Source organism: Chelonia mydas, chromosome 19, assembly GCF_015237465.2.
Source record: "Chelonia mydas isolate rCheMyd1 chromosome 19, rCheMyd1.pri.v2, whole genome shotgun sequence".
Classification (NCBI taxonomy): domain Eukaryota; kingdom Metazoa; phylum Chordata; order Testudines; family Cheloniidae; genus Chelonia; species Chelonia mydas.
The window spans coordinates 16,303,450-16,329,690 of record NC_051259.2 but is presented as its reverse complement, the minus strand read 5'-3'; the positions used below and the strand labels follow the sequence as shown (position 1 = coordinate 16,329,690).

Sequence of the window (26,241 nt, the reverse complement as noted above, 5' to 3'; positions counted from 1 at the left end):
CTCTCTTTAATTTCCTTGCCCCCACCCCACCAGAGGCATCTACAGATATAATTTGTTTATATTCTGGGTGTTATCTCAACCTGGCTTGGATGTCTGATGTGTCCCAAAGTACTACCATGGAAAAGGAGGGGTCACCACTGAACACGCAGGCCAAGGAGCACAGCACTCAGTGGGAGGGGGATTTTTTCACCTATATATTTAGTTTTTGTGTCTCAGACTATACAAGTCTGGATTTAGGGGTTCTCTGCCCCCACCCAATCAATAGGCTGCAACATCAAGAACTAGGAATGCTTAAACTGTAGATCTCCTCAGATTTTATACTGATCCCCAGGAGATATTTCAGTGATCTGGATTTACTGCACTAAACACAGGGCTTGTAGCCGTGTTCTCTTTGACCAGCATAAGGGAATTGGCAAGGGAGTTTGTAAGACAGTGGAATGAGTTAGCAGGAAAAAAGTCTCCGTCAGTAAGATCTTTTTCTCAAGGATCAGTGTTTTGTAGCAAAGTAGGAAATTTTCTTGATGCTTTCTATGAGTGCTGTGTGTGCCTCAATTTCCCCTATATGCTACAAGTTTAATGAGGTGGTAGAAGAGGGTGTTGTTGCACAGGGCCAGGTGTGATCTCGCCTAGCAGCTGGGACCCTGGGTAATGGCCCGGTCAGGGTGAAATTTAGCAACTGGTGACCCGGAGGCCCACCCCATCTTGGAAGCCAGTCGGTTTTGGCCAGTGAGAGGACAAAGGGCTGAGGAGAGGGGGCCATGGTGATCTGGCCAGCCAATTTCAGCCAGTGAGGGAACAAAGGACGGAATAGAGAGGGCCCAGGTGATCTGTTTTCCCAGAAAAGAAGGCAAAGGAAGTAGGAGGGACTGATGGGAAGCTGATAGGGTGGTCGGCTGGAAGGACGTCACAGCAGGATTAGGAACAAAGAGGGCCTGGGCCCAAACTGGACTGGGACAGACCCACGTGGATGGTGCTGAGGCTGTCTAGGCTTGCAGGCTCTGAGAATGGCTTGTGCTGGGTTCAGACGTTCAAGAAACCTTTCTCTTTTACACTGGCTGAGAGTCCCTGCAGTCAGAGATCGGGGTGGCATTGCTTCCTCTGGGTGTGGAGGCCCCGGGGACCCAGAGCAAGTGGACTGTCTGAGCGGGCTCACGGATTGAGACAGGCATGCTGAAGGCTCAAAGAGGTGTAGTTCCAGGAGGTGGCGGAGCCAAGGGCTTAACCCCCAAGAGAGACTGTGACTCCTGAGGAGGGATGTCCCCCTGAAAGGTGTTCCTCACAAGGACCATGTGGAGCCGAGAGTGCACGGACCCAGTGGAATAACAGTGCTTATAACGAGTAAAATAAGAAAGCCAAACTTCCCAGCTCAGGGTTCAGCCCAGTCACACGATCCCAGAGGGTGCTGCCCAACCTTCCCTGTGCCAGCTGAGCTAGCTCACTCCTTCTTCAGCCAGGACTAGGCACTGCCTGTGCCCTGGTAGAGATGCTATTTTCAGATTTCGCAGAGACTTTGTTTTGTAACAGAACAGCAGCTTGCAAAGCTACTATCCACACCCTCTCCTCTCCCCAAGGAAACCCAAGATGATGGCGCTGAAGCATGACGGCTTTGCAGAGCAATAGCCTGCAGCTTCATTCTGCACCAGTCTGTCTTCAAGCCCCTACAGAGCTAGGATCACCATCACTGGGCTGTGTTACACTCCAGTCAATCTGGCCCATTCCTTTCTATTGCTGCAGTAGGAGCCTCTGCACCACTTGTCAGTTTTGCCTTCGCGCTTTCGCTATTAAAAGGTAAATCTCCCAGTTCATGCCATGTTCACTGTATGTGCTGACTGCCCATAACAAGCAGGCTTTCGGTTCCGTAAGGTCCATTTCTGCTCCTGTTGCTGATTCCTGATCTGATGTGTCATCTGAGCATGCAGCACATTAGTGACATTACAGCCACCATGGACTGCCACTGAAGCCCAGAACCAATCGACAGAGCAGTTTGTCACGTGTAAGTGCACAGTTTGAACAAGAGGTTGCTATATTCTGCCCTTTGAAATGGAAAATCATCAATATAAAATATTTGTAAAACTACTCTCTATATATTTTCAACAGGACTTCACCAACTTCCTCATGCAGGCTCGTTCTGTGTTCCCATGGCGGGATACACAGTGAATGCTGGGACATCACAGTGAGGCAGGATCCAGTGATCAGAGCAGGACTAGATTTCAGGGAGATTTTTAAAAAGACAACAGGTATAAATGGGTTTCCGTTCTGAAAAGGGACTGTAAAAATGTCATTGTGTGGCCCCATGCCTTCAACTCAAGTGTGTCCAGACTACAAGTAAAAAAAAGAAAATGTTTTGTTTTTAAATGTGCCAGTACCATGGATTCCCTTGGGATCGGAGAGTCAGGCTAAGTTCTTTCCTTCTTGCATATCATCATCAATAATAAAGGGTCTGCAGGGTCAAATTATGCCCACAGTGACACCTGTGATCATAGAATATCAAGGTTGGAAGGGACCTCAGGAGGTCATCTAGTCCAACCTCCTGCTCAAAGCAGGACCAATCCCCAACTAAATCATCCCAGCCAGGGCTTTGATACTCCAGTCTCTTTGTTGGGTTAGCACAGATGTAAGTGATTCAAACTCAAAGGCTTCTGTTGATACACAAGGGAGGACAGACTCCAGCTCCCTCTCCCAGAGCTATGTTGGCTCTGCAGGGCTAACGGGAGGAAAAGCATAAAAAATGTATTTTTGTCACTAAAGTCAGAGGCATGCAGGGGGCAGATCTGCTGAGTAAGGAGGAGTCAGTTTTAGAGGAGAAGCACACTTTAAGGTAATGCTGTGCTTGCCACCAACCCTTTTAGCCAGGCGACTGGGGGCTTTCAGTTCATTTTGAGTTGCAATTGTGTAATTTCCCTTGGCAACTTGCTTTAACAGCCAGATCTATGCAGTGTGTTTCCGGGGTATAAACCATACTTGCCAATTTTCACACGATAAATAAGCACCCTGACTTTCACAATAAGCCAAAAATCAAGCTAATCCCATTTCAAAACAAGCCAATCCCTAAAAACTGCAACACTCTATGTGACTAGATCCCTCCGGCGTGCAGTCTGGGACTGTGGTGGGTCCGCTGTGCACCAGACTCTCTCCCCCCTTGCTCCTGCTTGCCACACCATTTACTGCGATTGCCCCCCCTTGCCGGGAACCAATCAAAGAAAAGAAGCAACAAGCCAAACAAGTGTAAGCAGGGGAATACTCCCGCTATTGTGGGGAACTTTCCTGGCTTCTGCACTACCCCGGTGAAGTGGGCTAGCGAAAGGATCTGAGTCCTCGCTCCCACTTCCTTTACCCAGTGGCCTCCCTGCCCTTGAGGACTCCCCTTCCAATCTCCTGCCTGGCAGAGTCCTCGCAACCCCAACAAGGCTGGGCCCAGGATTCCTGGGGGGCTCGACCCCCAACCTTGCTGTGGTCACCTAGGACAGGGTCTAGGGTGTCCCCACTCCGGGGTACTCTCTCTGCACTGGGCACTTCTCTGACCCACTGACCATTACACACAAGTTAAAGCAAATGCAAGTTATTTAATCAACAATTAATTTTAAAAACAATAAGAGAAAAAGGGAAAGGTTAAAGGAAACACATCACCCTGCTCTGTGGCAGGGAACATCACAAACAGTGTCTCTGGAACGTCAGGGCAGTTCACAGTCTGTTCCTTGTAAGTCCCAGGCCTTCTTCTCAGGCCCTGGCCGTGCTGCAGGGATGCTGTGGGTTGGACACTTGCTCAGGTGGTGGCCACAAGCTCTAGGTGGCAGGGCCCTTCTTCCCAGTGTTGCCCCCACCCTGTTGGGGTTACCAGTCCCCCTCCGAGTCTCGCCTGCAGAGCCTCCTGGCTGAGGCATCTCCCTGTGCTGGGTCCACTGCCCAGGGTCCCCCCTCGCTTTTCCCAGCTGCTCTTCCCAGCTGCTCACGACACCCGGCTCCAGCCCCAGCCCCAGCCCCAGCTCCAGCTCCAGCTCCAGCTCCACTCTGCCTCAGCACGGCTGCTGCTCTGCCTGGGCTGCTTCTTTGGCCCCTCTGGCTCTGGTTGGTGCAGCTCTGCTCCCAGGCAGGTCTGCTCTGCAGGCTGCTTCTGTGACTCTGCTCCCAGCACTGACCTGCTTCCTGGGCTGCTTTTCTGGCCCCTCTGGCTCTGGTTGCTGCAGCTCTGCTCCCAGGGCAAGTCTGCTGTCTTGGGCTGTGCCTCTGGCTTTGGGGCTGCAGCTCCGCTCCCAGGACAGCGTCTGCTCTCTCTGGATCTGGCACAGCTCAGCTCGGGCCCCTGCTTTCTCCTTAGCTCGGCCCCACTCTGTCTGACCCAGGCAATTCCAGCTCACACAGACGACGGGACCTCCCTGGCCTCCTGACTCCCTGATTAGCCTGCCCGCCCTGTCATTCAGGCTGACCTGGAGCATTGGCCTCTCCCCACTGTTCCTGGGAACTATCAGTCTCAGGGTCCTGGTTTCCCATAGACCCTTCCCCTTTTAGTACTGGGAGCTAGCCAACCAAAACACCCCCACTGAATGTTAGTAAGGGGCAACAGTCCCCTTACACAAGCAACAAGCTACAAGCCAAAAACTCGCCAACCAGCAACTCACAAGCCAATTAAGCCAAAAACAAGCCCAGTTTCTATGGTTTTTTTTGTGGGTTTGGCATGTCTGGTATAAACCCTCACAACTGGTACCACATCAGTGCAGAGTTCATGCCCTCTGAAGCAGACTAGTGATGCATCTCTGCCCAGCCATGATCCCAAGATCAATTTCCTTAATGAGGTATGTTTCAGACTTCCTGCAATACTGCAGTAGACAGTGAGGACTCATAAGATACACAGGCAGCACTGGAGTGGCTGCTTGTGGTGCTGAGGATTTACCAGCATGAGGGTCTTGCAGAAGGAAGGGAGATTTGCTGCTGCTCTTGCGGAACGTGATTAATGGGAGGTAGGGGAGGAGCAACTCTTGTAGCTTCCCTTGCACATTCTGCCAAGACTTCAGCATCTGCCCTGTCACACAATCATAGACGAGAAAGAGCTCTTGGCTGCCATCTACTCCATCCCCTGCCAATGCAGGACTGCTCTTTGCAGTACATTTGCTTGCACAATTTCAGCATCTGCCTCTCCGGCTTCCGCCCCCACCTCCCCTGCTTGTGTCCCTGCTGTTAAGTGCAGCACTTCCCCGTGTCTCAGCGGCTGTTGACCTCTACCACTACTACACCATCATCCTCACCTGCTTCTCCCCCAGCTCTGCGACGACATTTACCCCCATCTTAAACAGAGACAGCCAGGGACTCTGGTGTTGATAGGGAGGAGGGTCTTCTCCCTCATCCCTTCCCTTCTCCCTTGTCCTCTAGCTCTGTCTTCCCCTTCTGCTGTCTTTTAGATTTAGCCACCCGAGTCTCCTATCACAAGAAGGGGACGCTCCTTTTATTTTTACGCCAAGGGAACAGAGTCACCCAGAGTGATTTTAACCAAGATTGGTTTTGTTGTTGTCCATTCCCACCTTTTCCACGATCTGGTTTCTATCGAGCGTGACGTGGTGCTGATCCCCCAGGCAGCACATCAACCCCCAAAACAGAGCAGAGCCAAGAGAACGCCTCCTTTTCCTTTTAGCTCCCCCCCACCCGCCTTTCTCAGTGCTGCTAGCCTGAAGAGACGATTACACTGGAGAGCTCAGCTGCCATAGTGATGAGCAGAGTATAGAGTGAATGGATAGAGACAGACAGATGGAGCTTCTGTGAAATAGGGTATAGTCTCTGCTCTGCTCTGCTGTGTGTGTGTGTGTGTGAGAGAGTGAGTGAGTGATTTTGAGGTCAGAGACCTCTCCTAAGTTTTGTCTGCTGTCGGCATGCAGGCCAGCAACTCTGATGAAGTGCAGTTAAAAGTTTATTCAGATCCCTTTGTTTCTTTCCCCAGTTGCCAAGTACTCTTTACTCAGCTCCTGGCCGGCCCAGCACCAAAAACACAAGCCTGACTACAGAAAAAGAGGGAGATGGGGAGGTGGATGGATAGACAGAGGGTGGCTAGACAGAGCAGCAGGGGAATGCATTATCCTGTCATCTCTGGGAACTGACTTCTGAATCCAGACCAGGCTGACGGAACACATCAGTCTTAGCCACTTGTTAAATTAAAGGTCACTGATACAAGGAATTACAAGCTCTGCTGGAACAAGAGGGTGTTGACTGATGAAGCCTGCCCTGGGCTCGCACTAGAGGGGTGCACCTGCAGCTTTCAGGGTGAAAAATCTGTCCCCTTCAATTAATGTCCATTGAGCAGACAAAGGGACTTTGTGCCTCAGTCACTAACAGCACCGTGTGAGGCTGCCATGCTCTTTGGGAAAACATCAGTCTTGCTCAGACCACAGTCGCATTATTTCCAGGCCAACGGCTTCTCTCCAAGAAAGGCTGCTGCTTTCGCTTCCTCTTCTGCAGCGGCAGCCACACACAAACTGTCTCCTCCTCCCACAACCTTCACCTCCGAAATGGCTTTCCTGCTCCTGCACTCAAGTAGAAAACGCTGCCTCACTGCCCATCCAGTGTCATCTCCTTTTAACAATGACAAGAGACTAAGGTTGTGGTTCTACAAAATATCCTGACTCCAAGGACACCAGTAAATTGCCAAGGGATGCACAACTCTGCAGTTAAAGCCATGTGTTCCCAGGGGGGAGCAATAAAGAGTGTTTTACATGCAAGGATTTTGTTCATCTCTCTCATATGAGCCAAGTGATTCAAATTCATTAAAGACCTAACAGCACAAAATGCACCCTGCAGGTCATGCAATCAGAAAAGGTGATTGTGGCTTGGCTCTGCAATGCTTTTCCACGTGATGATCTGAAAGATCTTTATAAACATTAATTCATTTTCACAATCCCTCTGGGAGTTAGGCAAGTACTGTCCCTATTTTACAGGTGGGGAAACTGAGGCACAGAGTGATTAAATGACTTGCCCAAGGTCAATGAATCAGTTGCAAAGTCAAAGAGACCTTTGTTGCCCTGAGTCCTTTGCTCTTACCACTACACCCCACTGCCTTCCCTTCACTTAAGAAAATGCCAGTCTCTCTGCTTAGAGGAAGAGAAAAGGGTCATTCCTGCTCCACAAACACTGATTCTAAGCATGGACCTTCAGCCATCCTTGCTGCACTGCAGGCAGAAGAAACTTCTTGGCTCTGGGTGCTGGCTGGTGACTTTCATAACTGTAAAGTACTCAGTAAAACAATCTAGATACCAACTTTACAACAGCTAGAGAAAATTCTGTCTCCCATTGAGGACACATCTTGTGGCACAATATATGGCTCATAACTAGACCATTGTGATATAAGGTTCCCTCATACCCTGTTCTCTCTATAAACAATTTAAGAAGGGGGTGAACCTGGGGACCTGCCCACTGCACTAAAGAAATGAAGACTGGCCCAAGTCATCACTCCGGCCTGGCAATGGAGGGGCAATAAGCTCGCCCCACAACGAGGGCTGCCAAGTGCATCTTGCATGGCACTCATCCTGTTGCGGCAGCAGGTCACTAGAAGTTGCTGCGGGGCCTGCTCTGCCGGGAGCAACTTTTTCTCTCCGGCACTGCTCCCCCTTCTGGATGACAGAAGGGAAGGAACAGCCAAGAGGTGGCAGCAGCCAGTGGGTCGGGGAGAGGCTCCAGCACCCTCCCAGTCAGACAGCCCCACCCCAGGCTTCGGCCTCCCAGGCTCCCACCCAGATTCCCCTCAGTCCCCAGTGTAACCCCAGCCCCCAGAGAAAGACCCAGCTCAGCCCTCTTATCCCCCCAGAAACTCCCTCAGTTCCCAGCTTACCCACCAGACAATGAGCTCACATCCCCACAAAGCTCTCAGCTTCCATGCACCTCTCCACCTTGTCCATCCCCCCCACAGTTCAGTCAGCGCCGGCGATCTACCCAGACGCTTTCCAGCACTCACCCCACCTCCAAGCTCCAGAGACCCTACCACTGTCCAGCACCCACCCATCTGTACCCTCATACCCTTCACCATTCACCCCGCCATCTACCTGAGCTGCCCACACATACCCACAACCAGAGATGACAAGTTCTGTGCAGCTCCAAATGCCACCCACCACTGCTTGGGGCAGGGTGTGTTGACCACAGATTGAGGTTTATGGTCCTATGGAAATAATTAGCACATGTACAGACTTGCTCATTCTATAACTTGCATGCAACATCACATGTGGAGCTGCACAAACCTTGGCAGCTGTGCCCACTGCATGGCTGCGCACGGGTTGCTCACCACAGCAGTCCCTGCGATCTCTGAAGGAGGACTTGGAAAAGGAGAGGCTTGCAAGAGATGGAGCCAAGGCCCTGCCTTTGCCATCTACTCCCCAACTCCTGTAGCAGGGGTAGTGCAGAAGGAGAAGCAATCTGTGCTCTTTTCATGGATTGAGAAGATGGTTTTCCCCCTTGCCCAAAAAGCAGTGCCCACCCAATCCCTCCAGTGCTCCACCAGGAATGGGTGGTCTCCACACTTCCCCTCATGCAGGCACATGGGTATAAAGCTACAATCTAGCCCTTTGTTTTGTACAGAGTCTATCCAGGGAAGATCCCAGTACCACAAGAACTTTGGTAAATACCCCCTGGAGCTGTGAGCAAGCTAAAGGGTGGGGCTTTGTATCATAAGTGAAACAGAGGAACCATCTGTGGGAAGGTCAGAGGAGCACATGTAGATAGACTTTGCAGACTTCTGTGCAGAGGGAACCTCTCTGAGAGATGGCAGCTAAGGTCGCCTGCACCATTTCCATTTTTAAATTTGAATCTTTTCACAAATTCGTAGAAAAACTTCAGCTCCTATAGGGATCCCATGCTCATCTCACAGTTTAAGTATCTCCACTGGAAGACAATATCTGACACTACAGTGGTCTTTACTCTAGCCAAGAACGGTATAACAAGATCCTATGGCTGGAAACTGAAGCTAGAGTGGAGACAAAGATGGGCTGACCAGAAGCCCTGCAGCATGGCCCCAGAATGGCTGCATCCTCATGAAGGCTTTGTAGACTCCGCTCTCCAGACAGTCTTTCCAAGTCATTAGAGCACATCTCCAGTGATATTCCCCAAAACAGAGCCATCACTATGGACAGCCACCAACTCATGGGAGGCAACTCGCCACCCAAATGGCCTCCACCTCTCTTACCTGGTGAGCTGCCGCTACTGAGTCATTTCTCTGAAGTCGCAGTAACACTCAGGCATTAGTACGATGATCTTTGAAAGGGAGCCTGTGGGGACGAAGCGAGAGAGACGTCAAAATGTAGCTACCCAGGTTTCCTTTGAATCAGAAAACAACACACGTTAAGTGATCATACTCTCAAACTTCAGGTTTCAGAGTAACAGCCGTGTTAGTCTGTATTCGCAAAAAGAAAAGGAGTACTTGTGGCACCTTAGAGACTAACCAATTTATTTGAGCATAAGCTTTATGCTCAAATAAATTGGTTAGTCTCTAAGGTGCCACAAGTACTCCTTTTCTTTTTGCGAATACTCTCAAACATACACACACAACCAACACACCCTCCCCAGGTACTCCAGTCACTCCCAGACCTTCCCGCTACCTTTCCTCACTAATATGCAGCAGGCTTTTTCTTTCTCCACTCTGCTGTTTCCACACTCCCATCTCTCACACGGCTCCATTTTTCACCCCATTCTTGCATGGGATTTTGTTCTCCCTACCCCAGTCCCTGCACCCTCTCTATGTGGGACATGAACCTAAGATCACTCCAGTTAGAGCTGAACTTGTGATGCTTCCAGCATGAGTACTGACTTAGACCAGACCTGTTCACCAAGCCCCTACTTTTAGTTCTCCTCCTTCACGTTCTGGTATTGTGGGGTCACTGTTCCATCAGTGGGGTTCAGTAGTGTTTGCTCTGAAATAATGCCCACAGAACGATGGTGTCACATAGAGCCAGGCTTTTTATGTACATTTAAACGGATTTATTTCCAACCACAGAGGCAGGGGAGGGAACCTTTGACACAAACTGATTGTTGGTGGCCAAGACCAGGGAACTGGATGGTTGTGGACTCCCGGTCCTAGGGGGCACTATCAAAGGGAACAGTGATGGACTGCTGAAGCTGGTAGACGAGCTGTAGTGAAGCTCTTGCTGAAGACAGTGCTGACTGCCTCTCAGGTGCTGCAACTGATCTCTAGTATGCACTCCTCTGATGGGGCGTTCACCCCACCCCACCCCACTCCTGAGGGGGTTAAAATGGGATGCTTGACAGGATGGGCTGCACCGGGGTGAGGTGTAGGCTGGATATACAGCCCTAACTGACCTGAAGCCCAGCTAGACAGGAAGAAGAGGGGCTTGTATAAAGCCAGGGAGAGCAGGAAGGGGCACTGGGGGAGAGAGTCGGCAATCACTCTCACGGGTGAGAAAAAAGAGTAGGAAGAAGCCTAGGGGAAAACAGCAGCCAGGGTGAGACCACATGGACCCTAGCTGCTGACTGTAGAGTCTCGGAAGATGCACGCACACAGCTCCCAGTGAAGCTATGCAAGTGCATCTCCTGGGCTAATTGGCAATGGGAAGCTGGAGTAAGCTGATGGCTGTAGGGAGGAGAGCCAGGAGAAGGACAGGACTGGCTCCAGAGGTGCAGCTGCAGACAGTAAGAAGGGAGGTTGTGCAAAAGTTCAGGAGCTGGGGAAGATCCAGTCTTTTCAAACTGGGGGACGGAAGGCCAGAGAGTTGTCTTCATCGGCTCACTGCAGTGAATTCCTCCTCGGCATTCTAAGGGGTGTTTATAACCAGGCGATTATTTAGGACAAAGTGGGCTAAATTTTACTAGACAACGCGCACCCCGTCACAAAAACATACCCATGAAAATAGTCTTCAAATGGCTGCTCAGATCCGTTTAATGCAGATCTAAGGAAAAGACAATATGGTTCCAGGAATAACAGCAGCAAGAGGAAGCCTCTGACAGCTGCCATTGTGCAGTGTCAATGAAAGTGCCTTCAGACAGCCCCTGCAGAAGGGCTATGCTGTCACTGCATACTAAACCTGCCAGGCAGTGTCACATCAGCTGGCTTCGCTCTCCAGTACACGCTAGTTAGAACAGCTACAGTATTGTTGCATAAATCTGAACTTCCGTCTGTTCTGACCAATGTCCAGAATCTCCAGAAGGGGAGCAGCCCCGATGAGAGAAATGTGTGTGAAAGCATCGAGGTGGGACAGGTTGCATGTGCGCATGCAAATGAGCGAAAGAAGGAGGCACAGCGAGAATCTATGGGAGAAATTAAAGACAACTGTAAGACTCTGCCCTCATACAGCACCTTTTGTTTGAGGGTTTCTAAGCTCTTTATAAATGTTAATTAATTCTCACAAAAGACCTGTGAGGTGGGCAAGTAACATTATCTGTTTTTACAGATGGGGAAACTGAGGCATAAAGTCCCAAAGTCATTGTGCCAGAACCAAAAATAGAACCCAGAATTTTTGAGCCCAGGTCCTATGCCCCCTTTACTGCACTATGCTTCTTCCCAGACCTTTCTGAAAATACACACTGACATGGTCATTCTCCTTGGCCATTTAGGTCATTTTGCTTTTGTATGTGAGAAGGAAGAATTACAAAGCCAATTCTTACTACAAGGGTTTAATGAAAATGGACATCTTAAGGTTTCTTCATAATTCTTCAAGTCATTTTCTCCACTATCCATCCCACTGAAAATAAAACATGATTATTGGAAATTGAAATCTGACCCCTTATTAATGTTTTTCTTCCATTGTGCACACACATACACCCACAGTACGTACGATATCACATACAAACTTACTGGTACTACAGGACTGATCATAAGCATTGGGATTGTTCACACTGGTTTAAAATAAAAAACTAAAGCATTTGTTCTGAAGGAAAAATCTGCACAGAAAGAACAACATCTAATTGGGAACAAAGAAAAACCTGTTGAATTTTGAGGCTTTCAACTGTCTCTTAAGGACAAGTCTTAGTGAATTTAACAGGGATGAAACCAATAGGTCTATAAAAAAAAAAATCTTTACAGAGTTCTATAAAAATAACTTTAACAGCCCACAGGATTTACTAGAGAATGAGATCCTTTTTATAGGTTTTTTGAACCTGACTATGGAATTCTACAATATGGACATATTTCTCTTAAATTCTATAGGCTATGTCACAAACATTGGAAAAGTTACCATTTTCTATTAAATTCCATAGGACTTCATTGTCCCTTTCACTAAAATAAGTCTACCCACCTTCTTGAGAATTATTTAGTAGGCAATCACATTTCTGTAACCGGCCGACATTCCCTCCCACAATGCCTCTGTCCTTAGAGAGCTAGAAGTGTTTATAAAAGGCCAGAAAAAGCTCACTGCAAGCAAAGTGTATTGAATATAGTTATGTGTAATTTGAAATTTACATTTCCCCCTCTAGTTTAGGAACTGCAGTTTCTGGAAGGCTCAAGATCCAATTTTAATCCAATGCCCTCCATTCCCATTCCATTGTATTATCTACAATAAATACTCCAGCCCTCTCCGTGTTTTGTTTTCCCTTTGAATCTCAGATCACACTACTTGCAGGAGAGAATTATGTGGGAAAAAATTCTACTTTCCCAGTGGCTTTAAGATCTGTATATGTTCTGCTTAAGTGGGTAAAGGTCTGTTTTTCTATCTAGGTGATTAAGACCCAGCCATCACCAATGTGTGGGAGAGCCTGACAAAAATTACTAACGTAGCGATAGGCACAGATGTCTGAGTCTGCACATAGACTTAAGAGTTCTGCATGTGTGCAGAGTGTATAATATCAGAAGTGAGACTGCATGCTAAAACCATCCAATGCTTCAGCAGCAAGGCTGCATATGTCTTTATAGCATATTCTTATAGTGCTGTACAGTGAGAAAGTGTTTTGCGAATCAACTTTCAAATGTATTAAATATCAATTGAACTTTTACAGACTTTTTAAAGGGCCCTAAGTGAAACTGCGCAGTAACAATAACAGTACAGTAAACAATACTTTCTGGTTATCTGGCACCTCCCATCTGATGCTCTGAAAGCAGTTTTACAAACGTTAAATAATTTAGCATCATAGTGTAGCTAGAACATGGGTATTATTGGACTATAAGGTGGATAGAAAGTTGGCTAGATCGTCGAGCTCAACGGGTAGTGATCAATGGCTCCATGTCTAGTTGGCAGCCGGTATCAAGCGGAGTGCCCCAAGAGTCGGTCCTGGGGCTGGTTTTGTTCAATATCTTCATTAATGATCTGGCGGGTGGCGTGGATTTGCAGATGACACTAAACTGGGAGGAGTGGTAGATACGCTGGAGGGTAGGGATAGGATACAGAGGGACCTAGACAAATTAGAGGACTGGGCCAAAAGCAATCTGATGAGGTTCAACAAGGACAAGTGCAGACTCCTGCACTTAGGATGGAAGAATCCAATGCACTGCTACAGACTAGGGACTGAGTGGCTAGGCAGCAGTTCTGCAGAAAAGGACCTAGGGGTTACAGTGGACAAGAAGCTGGATATGAGTCAACAGTGTGCCCTTGTTGCCAAGAAGGCTAACGGCATTTTGGGCTGTATAAGTAGGAGCATTGCCAGCAGATCGAGGGACGTGATCATTCCCCTCTATTCGTCATTGGTGAGGCCTCATCTGGAGTACTGTGTCCAGTTTTGGGCCCCATACTACAAGAAGGATGTAGAAAAATTGGAGGTTCCAGTGGAGAGCAACAAAAATGATTAGGGGGCTGGAGCACATGATTTATGAGGAGAGGCTGAGGGAACTGGGATTGTTTAGTCTGCAGAAGAGAAGAATGAGGGGGAATTTGATAGCTGCTTTCAACTACCTGACACAGGGTTCCAAAGAGGATGGATCTAGACTGTTCTCAGTGGTAGCAGATGACAGAATGAGGAGTAATGGTCTCAAGTTGCAGTGCGGGAGGTTTAGGTTGGATATTAGGAAAAACTTTTTCACTAGGAAGGAGGTGAAGCATTGGAATGAGTTACCTAGGCAGGTGGTGGAATCTCCTTCCTTTGAGGTTTTTAAGGTCAGGCTTGAGAAAGCCCTGATTGGGATGATTTAGTTGGGGATTGGTCCTGCTTTGAGCAGGGGGCTGGACTAGATGACCTCCTGAGGTCCCTTCCAACCCTGATATTCTATGATTAGACTGGCTGTACAAAGGACTGAATTGAGACAACAGTGAACAGATAAGTGATTTGCCAAAGATTACACACCAAATCAGGGGCAGAAAAGGAAGAGAACCAGGGAGTTCTGACTCCCAGTCCCTTGCTCTAAACATCTGACCATACTGCCAACCTAGGGAAAGGAATAAAATCCAAGAGTACTGGTCCCCTATTGCCAATGCTTATCACATAGCAGTGCTTCAAATATAAAGAACTAAGAAATAAATGCTCTACCAATCAGATACCTTGGCTCATTTCCGAGTATGCTTAGCCCAGTGACACACTGTTCATAACAGTGGACTTCCATTAAGGTGTGAAAACTGCAATTTATTTTCTTTTTAATTACCATCACAGCAGTTTATAAATATCCCCAATTTGCCTTAACCCCTGTGGGATATGGAGAGGAGATGGGGGCCTCATACATCAATAATGCAGCCCAGTGTCTGACTTACTCTGGAGACGATGCCTGCTAATAAAACCTCACCCAGCTCTCCATTAGTGTGTGCAAAGCAATGTGTGACCAGCCACCCATTGATATGCATTAATGCTTTGCACTTTGTACCTCTCAACTTTCCAAAAAGAAAACAACTAAAAATCTATCTCAGCCTTTCCCTGCTACAGCTGGCATCACTGTCAGGCTTGTTTGCTAGAAACAGCCAGGCCACTACTCAACCAGGGATTGAAAATATTTAACCTGGAAACATTTCTACCCTCCCCAAACCCCCTGTGTGTGTCTAGTTTTCTTTCCTTCTTTCCCTTTTCTCTCCTCCTGGGCAGCAGTCCAGTGAAGAGGACACCAGAGTAAAGTCAGGTGACCTCGGTTATTTTCCCAGCTCGCTCTCTCTCTCATGTGACCTTGACTAAGTCACTTCCCCTCTTAGTGTCAGTTTCATCATTTGTGCAATGGAGATACTGACCCTCCTTTGTAAGGCGCTTTGAGATCTATGGATGACAATTGTTATAATGAGTGCTATGCACTATTATTCGCTTTCACTTCTTCTTCTATATCGTAATGCACTTTTCCCCCATTCTTTTTCAAAGACTATGGGTTTGTCTGCGGTGGGATTTTTGCAACAGTGTAGCTACCACACAGAGCACACCCCGGTTGAGCGCCCTAACCACTAGGCTACAGAGTCACTCTCTCCTGGTGGAGCTGTTCCATTTTGTATAAATTATTGAATATTCATTGGGCCAGAGAGCACGAGGCTGACTCTAGAGCCCAGTGGTCAGGGCACTTAATGGCACACGCAAGACCATGGCTCAAGTCCCCACTCTGCCTGATTCACATCTCCCAGATCCCAGGTGAGTGCCCTAACATCTCTGAGCTATTGGTTATTCTGGGGTGGGTCCGTCTTGCTCTGATTTTGACCAGAAATTCTGTCCTGGACCTAAAAAACCCTTGCTGACAAAAGTTTTGCCAAAACTAATACATCCCCAGAAAAAGCCTGAGTTTTGACAAATCAGCATTTTCCGACAAAAAAATGTTGTCAAAAAATTCCTGACTAGTTCTAATTAATAACAACAATAAAGAGAGTGTTGTGGCTAACCCTAGTCCACACAGTGAGTCAGTGGCTGAACTAAGATTACACTCAGAAGATTCTTGTCTCAATGCAACACCCCTCTTGTAACCGATGCATTTAATTACGTGTTTGGGTGCACACATGCAGGCTTTTGCAGCCACAGTTTAGGGAGTACATGGAAAATCTGGCTCCAGGACAGTGTTGTTCTATTTTACTTTCTTTACTGCATGAAAAACATTTGGCTGTTACTGAAGAGAGTGAGGCTAGACGCATACATTACAGCGTGTTCCAGAAATAGCTCAATCCGGTTTGCACAATTTTGCAGATAAAAAGCTTCCTTTTAGCTCAACAGCCTGTCCCTTTCCATGGATCAGCTCTGCACAAGGCAAACCATGGCTCTGGGGCTGGGGCTTTGGATGAATCATTTCAGGAAGATTTCATGATTTTAAATGTAGGTGAACCAAGTGCAAGTGGGTTTGATTTCCTGTGACTTAGCTCACAAGTTTTGTGCATCTTATGCAAATTATGTACTGAGCTAATTTGTAGTTTTGAAAATAAATTGCATATAGTCACACATCAGATTAAAAATTAAATTATTTGGCTTTAATGCCATGGAAGGGGTTTGCTTCACAGCCCTGGTGAATGAAGTTTTCTGTTTAATCAACAGGACAGTCCCACAATCACTGCCCTGACAGCATGCCACAGTCCTGATCAGGGCGAGGGGCTGCCTCGTGTAGCAGGGGTAGTTCAGTCTCCATGCCTTCTCTGCAGACTGCACCAACTGGTGCAAAGTGTGGTGATAACTTTATACAATGTGGTAGCTAGAACTGAGAACCACTACACTTATCTTGTGTACGGCCCACCAAACATCTATCAGATGGGAACAGTTTTTAATCCCTGCTGAGCTGGTCTGGGTTCAAATTGGTGCCCTACAGATGGAAGGCTCTGTAGCTCCTTAGCTATGTCCCAAGGCATCCAATCCACTTGAGGTAATGGCACAACTGACAGCAGAAGCAGCCAGTTACCCTCGATGTGTACCAGCCCCTTAAGAGTGACACAACACACACTTCGCTAGTGAGTTACACAGATGTTTACGAAAAAGCACTGGAACACTGAGTATTAGGGTTCCCAGGTCTATTCCTGTCTCTGATAGCATAGGGCAGTCCCGTGATTAGAGCAGTAGGTACATACAGGATCGCCAAGCCCACAGATTCATTGTTCTGAGCGTATGACATGAGGCTGTATTGTCATACTAGGTCCTGAGTTCTAGTCCCAGCTCTGCTTAAAGTGACCTTCTGCAATAGGGCTGCCAACTCTCTGATTGCAGAAAACCGAACACCCTTGCCCCGCCTCTATCCCGCCCCTTCTCTGAGGCTCTGCCCCCCGCTCACTGTCCCCCACCCTCGCTCACTCACTCATTTTCACCGGGCTGCAGCTGGTGGTTGGGGAGCAGGAGGGGATGAGGGCTCCGGCTGGGAGTGGGGGCTCTGGGGTGGGGCTGGGGATGAGGGGTTTGGGGTGTAGGAGAGGGCTCTGGGCTGGGGCTCAGGGGTTCAGAGTGTGGGAGGGAGCTTGGGTGCAGGAGGGGCTGAGGGCTCCGGCTGGGCGTGTGGGCTCTGGGGTAGGGCCAGAAATGAGGGGTTCAGGGTGTGGGAGGGGGCTCAGGGCTGGGGCAGGGGTTTGGGTTGCGGGACAGGGTGCAGGCTCAGGACTGGGGAAGGGTGTTGGGGTGCGAGCTCCAGGCAATGCTCACATCCGGCAGCTCCCGGAAGCGGCCAGTGTGTCCCTACAGCCCCTAGGCGGAGGGATCAGGGGGCTCTGCAGGCTGCCCTTGCCAGCAGGTGTCGCCCCTGCAGCTCCTATTGGCCGTGGTTCCTGGCCAATGGGAACTGCAGTGCCGGCACTTGGGACAGGAGCAGCGCACAGCCACCCCTTCTTGAGCCACCCCTTCGCCTAGGGGCTGGAGGGACATGCCAGCTGCTTCTGGGAACCGTGCTGAGCTAGGGCAGGCAGGGAGCCTGCCTTAGCCCTGCTAACCGGACTTTTAACGGCACTCACCGGAGCCACCAGGCTCCCTTTTCGACTGGGTGTTCCAGTCGAAAACCGGACACCTGGCAACCCTATTCTTCAACCTTGCCATTACTTTATTTGTAACGAACCAGAGGGGAATGATAGATACCGGGCTGCTGGCTGGTGATGATAAGGTCACTACTAAGGGTCATGAGCTGCATAGAAATATTAAGAACCCTGAGCAGAAGAGATGAAACCAGCACCTATGGTCTCCTGGCACTAGGCACTGCAGCTTCCCCTAGGCCAAAGCATCTCTCTCTCAAATATGTTCCTTGAGATACAAGAAAGTATAACAGGACTGCCAAACATGTAAGCTTCCTGTGAAACGCATGATGCTCAGCAGGTCTGCCACTGTCAATTCTAACACCTCCACCCCTCAGAAACAGAAACTTGGACATTTCCCTCTTTGGAAAGAGAGGTGTAATCAGAGCCCCTCTGTCTGCCGCAAGAGAAGGGAGGGAAAGATACAGTGGGAGCAGGAGTTCAACCTGCAACAGCAACCAAACACTGCTGGTTAGCAATCACACTGCAGGTACCGTCACCAAAGCCACACTAATCTTTACAGCTATAAGGCAACCTGCTGAGATCCCCCCTACCCCCTCTCCCCACCCTCTTTTTAGATGGTATCAGATTGTTTTCCTGCAGGCTACAACATTCAATCCTTTAAGTGCTGCCTGCTCTCTTACAAGATTTTGTATCACACGTGCTTATGGGCTGCAGGTTGCTGGAGTCTTTGTCTGTGATTTATAATTTATCACCTTCTGGTGAGGTCACAGGTTTTTTCTGGTGCTGTGGTTTAACTCTGATGTTTCTGGGTTGACAAAGAAATGTGCACATAGCAGGAAATACAAACAACACTTAAAATTTCAGCCACTGCACAATCTTCACTGCAGTGTCAAGTCAGAGCTGAATGGGTCCCTTCAGGCATCAAAACAACAGCTGGAGCCCCCCCCTCCTTCCCCCAGAGGGGCTTACAGCACCTCCTTGTATAATGAGCCCAGACATCATGCCTAGCATACTAGATCTGGAACCTTTTGCAGAAGGGATCGAAAACAGCTGTTTGCCTCCTGGAGAGCAGCACCACTTTGCTGCTTCTCAACCTGAGAAACTGACTGCTCCATTTTAAAAAGCATTGGACAGTTGCTATAGCAACAGAGGTTTCTATATATACTTGATAGACTCAAAACCAGGTTGTCACGGGCAACAGGAGTCAGTGTTGCACAGAAACTAAACTTTTCTGGTAGCCCAGCATTGTCTGGGCTGTAGGCAGCCAGAAGTGATGGGGATGGGAGCCCAGGTACGGCCTGATGTTTCACTGTGGGTCAGCCAGGTCCTGGCTGCCTGAAGGCTCGGAACAGTCACACAGCTGGTACAGCTTCTTTAGAGGAGGATAATTTTCTTCATCCTGTTTGCTTCCTCCTCCCCACAGGCTACCACAGCACCTTGCCCCAGGCGGGTAACACAAACCCGTGGCTCCCTCCCAAACAGATGGCTGTATGCAAGGTCCAAAAATAATCTAACCCACCAGCCTACGAGCTTTCCGTCTGCTTTGCTGACTGGCAGACTCTCCAGGGACCACCACTGGCAGCAGATGGTTAAGACGTGAGGAGGAGACTGAGTTGCTGATCAGCTGGTTTGAGTGCCAGGCTCTGGGACAGGTTTGGTGGAAGTAATCACGCCGGTCCTAGCCTGGCAGGAATGCAGAGTGACAGCAGGACAGGTATCTGCGTCGAGAAGCTAGGCCTGGCATTCAGTTTGATTTCCAGCCCTGGTGACCACCCCTACATTACACCCCTTCTGCAAAATGGCTGCCATACCGTACCTCCGTTCATCCCTCTTGCAAGCTCACAGGGAGGAGCAGGGAGGGAAAGAGGCAGAGCAGAACAATTCAGCACCCACTGTTGAAATACAAGAGGGGCAAGATCACAGGAAATCAGCTCATTGTACTGCCTCTTGTGATAGATCCCAAGGCTGATAGACACACACACACACATACCCATATGCTCTGTGGTTCTCTGCCTCCACAGCTCCCAGACTAACACAGCCTGTCCTGGCCTGGGAACAGAATGCCAAAAACAAGGCAGGGCGAGGCTCACCTCCTTCTCCCTTCACACAGGCCTGCTTGCCTGAGGTAAAATCTCACAGGTGCTTTTCCCAGGACAGTGCGACTCCATGCCAACCACTCTGCAGGGCTATAACATAAAAGCCAAGATTATCTTGAGCTCAGGATACGTACTAGAAATATATGGACAAACTAGTGGAAGAGGAGGGCACAGAGGACTGGAGGGAGTGATATCAGAAGGAAGAGTACAAAAGCTAAAGACACAGATTTTGGATAAGCAGAAAGGGGGTGAGAGGGACCTACAAATAACTGAAGGGAGTAAGTGCCAGGAATTATTTAGGGGTGTAACTGAGTTTGGGGTAACATTAAAAAGGAGTAAATTGAGGCTGAATATTAGGAAAACCTTCTGCCAGTGAGATCTTTGACCCTGTAGAATAGTCTCTGAGGGGAAGTGGTGGAAAGCCCATAAGTACAGTTAACACTAAACTGCACAAAGCATGAAAAAACGCAGTGTTGGGAACAAATGCGAACCGGCCTTAGGGACACAGACTAGATCTAATCTAATATGCCTCCTCTATCTTTAACTTCTGTGAGTCTCTGATCTCCTTTTCACAGCAGTCTCCTTTATGCCAAAGCTGATTTTACATTCTGATTAATGTCTAGATGGTACCTAATGTGCACCACCAATGTCAGCATATTAAAAAAATGAGTAAGTGCAGATTCAAATCCCCTTTCCCCCACTAATCAATCAATTTGTCTCCCCTTTTCTTTAAAATATCTCTTTCAATTGGACTGAATGTTTAACCAGGGGTTCTCAAACTGGGGGTCTTGACCCCTCAGGAGGTCACGAGGTTATTACCTGGGGGTGTCACGAGCTGTCAGCCTCCACCCCAAACCCTGCTTCACCTCCAGCATTTATAATAGTGTTAAATAGAAAAAAAGTGTTTATAATTTAATGGGGGGGAGGTCGCACTCAGAGGCTTGCTGTGTGAAAGGGGTCACCACTACAAAAGTTTGAGAACCACTGTTTAAGATGGTCTGTGCACTGTATTTTTGTATGACTGTACATTACAAGCCAGATCCTTGACATAGCTCCACTGAAGTCAATGGAGTAAAAAGCTGTTTTACACCAACTCAGGATTTGGCCCTATATTATTATATTTTCTTGTAATTTCTTTTTGCTACTTTCTTAGTGCATTTAGTGTTGATGGAAGGTGCCACATTGAAAGCTCTGGAGACTGGGTGAAATTCACCCCCGTGCAGAGTGGCAACCACACAAGGTCCACTTAAGCTCGCAAATATCATTTAAATGTGACTTAAGAGGTGTATGGGGCCCTCTGCAAAGGGATGAATATCACACTCAGAGATTCCAACAGCCATTCCCGCAAATTCTCTGTACATGATTCCAACTGCCTCAACCCTGTTCTCTTGAATCTATAACCCTATGGCTGGGAGGAAAATTCAGACTGACCATGGTCCATACACTGCCTGGCCTGTCTGCTGAGCCTGCCAACAAGGGGCCCAACCAGTACTGACTGTGGCAGCTTCTGTGACATGGACAGCTGCCCACTGACCCATTTCACCTAGACTGTCAAACAATCATTCAATGGAAACAGGTTTCTGTTACTTCTAGCCAGGAATTGTTCTGAACTGGTGGCCTAGAGTTGACAGATTCTGTATCTGTTACCTGTCCCCTGACTCAGCCATTCCTCTCCCCACAAACTCATTTTTCTTAAGGTTCAAAGTTAAATATTTCATTGGCAAAGCATCACTAATGTAATGTGTGTTGTGCAGAACGCATACCAGAAGTGGTGTCTGAAGGAAGCTACTTAAATTTACACACACACACACACACACACACACACACACACACACACACACACACAGAGCTGTAGTTCATAGCTTCAGAGAAGCTCAGCTGAAGAGACAAATGTTCCAGATGTTGTGTTACTGACAAGCAGCTCTGAGGCTTGGAGTGGTGGTTGAGGAGGAACAGCAGAGGGTAAGAGAGAGGATGGGACATGGTGCACACCTGTCATAACTAGTTTAGGGGTGGTAATTAGTGGTGCACAGCTGGGCTGTCGAGCGTCTTGCTTCTGGCTGATGTAATGGACAAGGGGCAGGAAACAGTGCTGGGTCAGAGAGTGCAGCAGCCCTGCTTATAGTTAGATTTACATCATGGTTTATGCCTGGCTATTCTGGGAAGCACCGTGGGTGACAGGAGAAGGGCAAAGATGATGATTTTTATTTTTGCCTAAAACCTCGTTTTTGAAAGACTTATTCTTGTCTTCTCATGAATATAAATTGAGAGATGGTAAATAGATTCGGCAGCCCACCCCCAGACTACACCCTGAAACCACTTAGACCCTATCTGCTGTAATAAGATATAACCCATAATGCACTTTTCCTTAGGAACCTGACTGGCCACTGCACACATTTAATACATTCTGGGTAACTTTTGCAATCCATAAAGTGCCAGAAGATGACAACATTTTTGAAGCTACATTTAGAGAGATGTCTGCACAAATGGATAGATGTTTCCAGTGACCACTTTCCTCACTGGACAGTGCAGATATAATAACAGTAAAATGCATTAACATGTACCCATAAAATAAGATTCCTCCAGTCTCATGGAGTACTTAGAAAGCTCCCTCACAAATAAAACAGTCATGAAAGGAGACATTTGTTGCCCTGAAGCTTTATTTTTTGACCCACAGTCCAATGTTGCTGTAAGAAATGGAATACTTGAGCATTAAGTGTGTGCTATAGAGCTGCCTTATACAGCAGCAAAGTGATTAATTAAAATTTACAAGAGTAATCCAAACTCCTAAACATGTTTCTTGGCTGTAGCCCCTGTAATCCAGTGCCAACAACATCTGAAACTAATGACAACCTCAAGTCGATCTATGGAAGCTGTGAAGACTCTCTTGTAAGCCCCCTCTGTAACTGGAGAAGAATGAGGAGATACGTACATCTTCATGAAAAATAAAACACATAGTGACAGTAATGTCTGGGATGTTTGGCTAGCAATTGGAATAGCCCTTTCCTAAGTCACAGGCACTGGCCAAAGCCCAGTCTGATCCATGAGATGCTGAGCACCCTCAAGACCCATTGAGATTGTACTTGTGCCAGAATTAGTTCTCCCCTGAGAAACTCTCCCTAAGTTCTCCCCTGAGAAACTCTAAGAGAAGCACATATCCAAACATGCTGCCCTCATCCCCCCGTCCACTCTACTTGCAAAATAATAATCCAATACTTTTGAATCCTTGTGCTAACTTTTTAAAATCCAAAATAATTTCCTAGGAGGGCCCATATTCGATTCTCAGTGAGAGTCACTGGGGAAATCTGACTTAAATGGTGCAGAATCAAAATATCATCATTAGAAATTACTCTAGATTTATACTGGTATACCTCCTTAGGATCTGGCTCTTCATATTTTGCATATGAATCATGTGGCACAAAAACAAACAAATTAGGAGGGTGAAACAGGCCCTTTTAGGTCCATCTAGAGCAGGTATTTTTCATAACAGACCAGAAAAAACAACACAGCTTTAGATCAAACAACTGATTCCCTTTGCTCTGCGTAGGTAAAGGTGAAAGCTTTTTTACAGTTGCACTATAATGGTTAGGCCCAATAGGGAGAGGTAGGCGCCTAGATAACTTTGGGGATCTGAGCTTATCTCTTACATGCATTCCTATATTAATTATCACTGATATTGATTCCAGTGTTCCAGTGTTGATTCCATTGGATGCTCACTGGTAATTAATTATTACATTACCTGCTCCCAACCAGGAATGGGAATCTCACCCAGGAAAGATACAGTTCTCCACTTACAAAATTATTCAGGAGTCATGAATTACCTTAGTAAGGAATTTAACAATTTATTTCAGTTCTGCTGGAATTACAATCCTGTAGCAGTGCTGCAAATCAGCTGAAACATAAAACAGTCTCTCCCAATTAAAAATAAATTGTGCAATACAGTTTCTCATTACTACTCCTTCCTTCCTTTGGAAGCCAATGTGAGATGATTAATTATGGTTAATTGTGTTGGCATTTATGCAACTATAGTATTAATTCCACAGACATTGTGCCATTATTAAAGTACATGTAAACTATCATTAAAAATGAATGTTAACATTTTCAAACCTTAATGTCTAAAGTTAGACACCTAAATTCATATTTAGGCATTGATTTAACTTCAGTGGGAGCTGTGGATGGTCAGCACCATCTGAAAATCAGGCCATTTGGTTACAGATTTAGGTGCCTAACTTTAGACACATGGGTCAAGATTTTCAAAATTGGGTGGCAAAAGTCAGGCTCCCATATCACTATTTAGGCACATATGTAGGGGTCCTGAATTTCACAACTGAAGAGCATCCAGCAGCTCTGACTGAAGGGGGGGAAAATGTAAAAAGGCACACACAAAAAACGAAACTTTTTTCCAACTATTCCAATGAAGACCTCTAGGAAACCTGAAATTTTGTATAGGTATAGTCCTGGAGTCTGAGAGGAATCCTTTACTGACCCTGTGAAAATTCACCCAGATTTCACCAAGTTATAAGCTTCTGAAAACTGTCATTTGAACATGCTTGGAAGATCCTGTTAGAGGCTTGAGGCTAAAATCTTCAAATATTCCATCTGCACTGAACATGCTCCAGCCCCAAGTTTTACCACATACCAATGTCACTGAGCCTCCTGCTTGACCCCACTAACCCTGCTATAGAGTATGCAAAGAGTTAAAGCGAGGGAACAGCAGCCATTTGTGAAAGGCATACTGGGCTACCAACCAGGAATTCATGGGTTCCAGTCTCAGCTCTCCCACATACTTGTGTTAATGCTGTGCACTTCATAGCCTTTGTTACTGAGCAATGTTTCATGCTAATCAAAGGGGAGTGACAAATAAGATAACAGAGAGGTTGCACAAGGTCACTTCTGGTATAATTGGGCACAGAACCCGGGTCTCTACTATGGCAAGTCTCATCCAGTTAGCCACACTGCCCATCAGTAGGACTGTATTTGGCTGTGCCATCTCTCACCACTAGAGAACACTCTCCTAGGATTTCTGGTTTCTAATATCCCTATGCTGTCCAGTAAACAGCTTTTTAAACCACTTAGCAAAGTGTGTGTCACATTCGCCTCTCGTGGCTTGCCCACTTGGAGGATAATCTACTACGGCTAACCGTTACGCCTCCCAGTGTAAGTGGCAGGGAACTATACTGCTAGTTTCCATTTTTGCTGCTGACCCATGCAAGAGTTTAACATGATTCCAAAGGATGGTATTTCTGTTTTTTCAGTTTGCTTTTTAAAAATCCTAGGAAATAATATAAAGAGCCTTACATTTAGAGAATGTTAAGCTTGCAATGTTAGGAAATGCCAGTATTATGGTTGGATAAGCAACGGCAATTTGGCCCTTTTCCATGTATGCGTTCTTTACTTTTCCATTCTATGAGACCCCCTGCTTCATTCACTGCACAGGGTGGACAGTGAATGAGGCAGAAGATGCAAGAAGAGAAAGGATATTCTCTTGTATTTAAGGCACTGGAAAGGGACTCAGGAGAGCTATTTAGGTGTGAATTAGCTGTTACCACTCGAGAAAGAGATCTTGGAGTCATTGTGGATAGTTCTTTGAAACCATCCACTCAATGTGCAGCAGCCGTCAAAAAAAGCAAACAGAATGTTAGGAATCCTTAGGAAAGGGAGAGATAATAAGACAGAAAATATCATATTGCCTCTGTATAAATCCATGGTACAGCCACCTCTTGAATACTGTGTGCAGCTCTGGTCGACCCATCTCAAAAAAGATATTTTGGAATTGGAAAAGGTTCAGAAAAGGGCAACAAAAATTATTAGGGGTATGGAACGGCTTCCATATGAGGAGAGATTAATAGGACTGGGACTTTTCATGTTGGAAAAGAGACAGGGGTACGAAAGAGATCTATAAAATTATGACTGGTATGGAGAAAGTAAATAAGGAAGTGTTATTTACTCCTCATAACACACGAACTAGGAGTCATCAAATGAAATTAATAGGCAGCAGGTTTAAAAACAAACAAAAGAAAGTATTTTTTCACACAACGCACAGTCAACCTATGGATAGGGTAACCAGATGTTCCATTTTTAAAGGGACAGTCCTGTTTTTTGGGACTTTTTCTTATATAGGCACCTATTATTCCCCACCCCCTATCCCATTTTTTCACAGTTGCTATCTGCTCACCCTACCTATGGAACTCCTTGCCAGAGGATGTTGTGAGGGCCAAGACTATAACAGGGTTCAAAAAAAGAAGTAGGTAAGTACACGGAGGATAATAGCCAGGCTGGGCAGGGATGGTGTCTCTAGTCTCTGTTTGCCAGAAGCTGGGAATGGGTGACAGGGGATGGATCACTTGATGATTACCTGTTCTGTTCATTCCCTCTGGGGCACCTGGCATTGGCTACTGTCGGACGACAGGATA

The 26,241-nt window shown here is 47.1% G+C and overlaps 1 protein-coding gene across 8 annotated transcripts in view; it reads right to left on the bottom strand.

Moving 5' to 3' along the window:
• The window catches only part of HIVEP3 (HIVEP zinc finger 3), a 468,378-nt gene that overhangs the window by 195,693 nt on the left and 246,444 nt on the right, over positions 1 to 26,241 (bottom strand). For all 8 annotated transcript variants that reach the window (XM_043532150.1, XM_043532145.1, XM_043532143.1 and 5 more), the window contains one exon: positions 9,152 to 9,233. The gene's annotated coding sequence lies outside the window, so the exon portion shown is untranslated. The remainder of the gene's footprint in view (positions 1 to 9,151; positions 9,234 to 26,241) is intronic.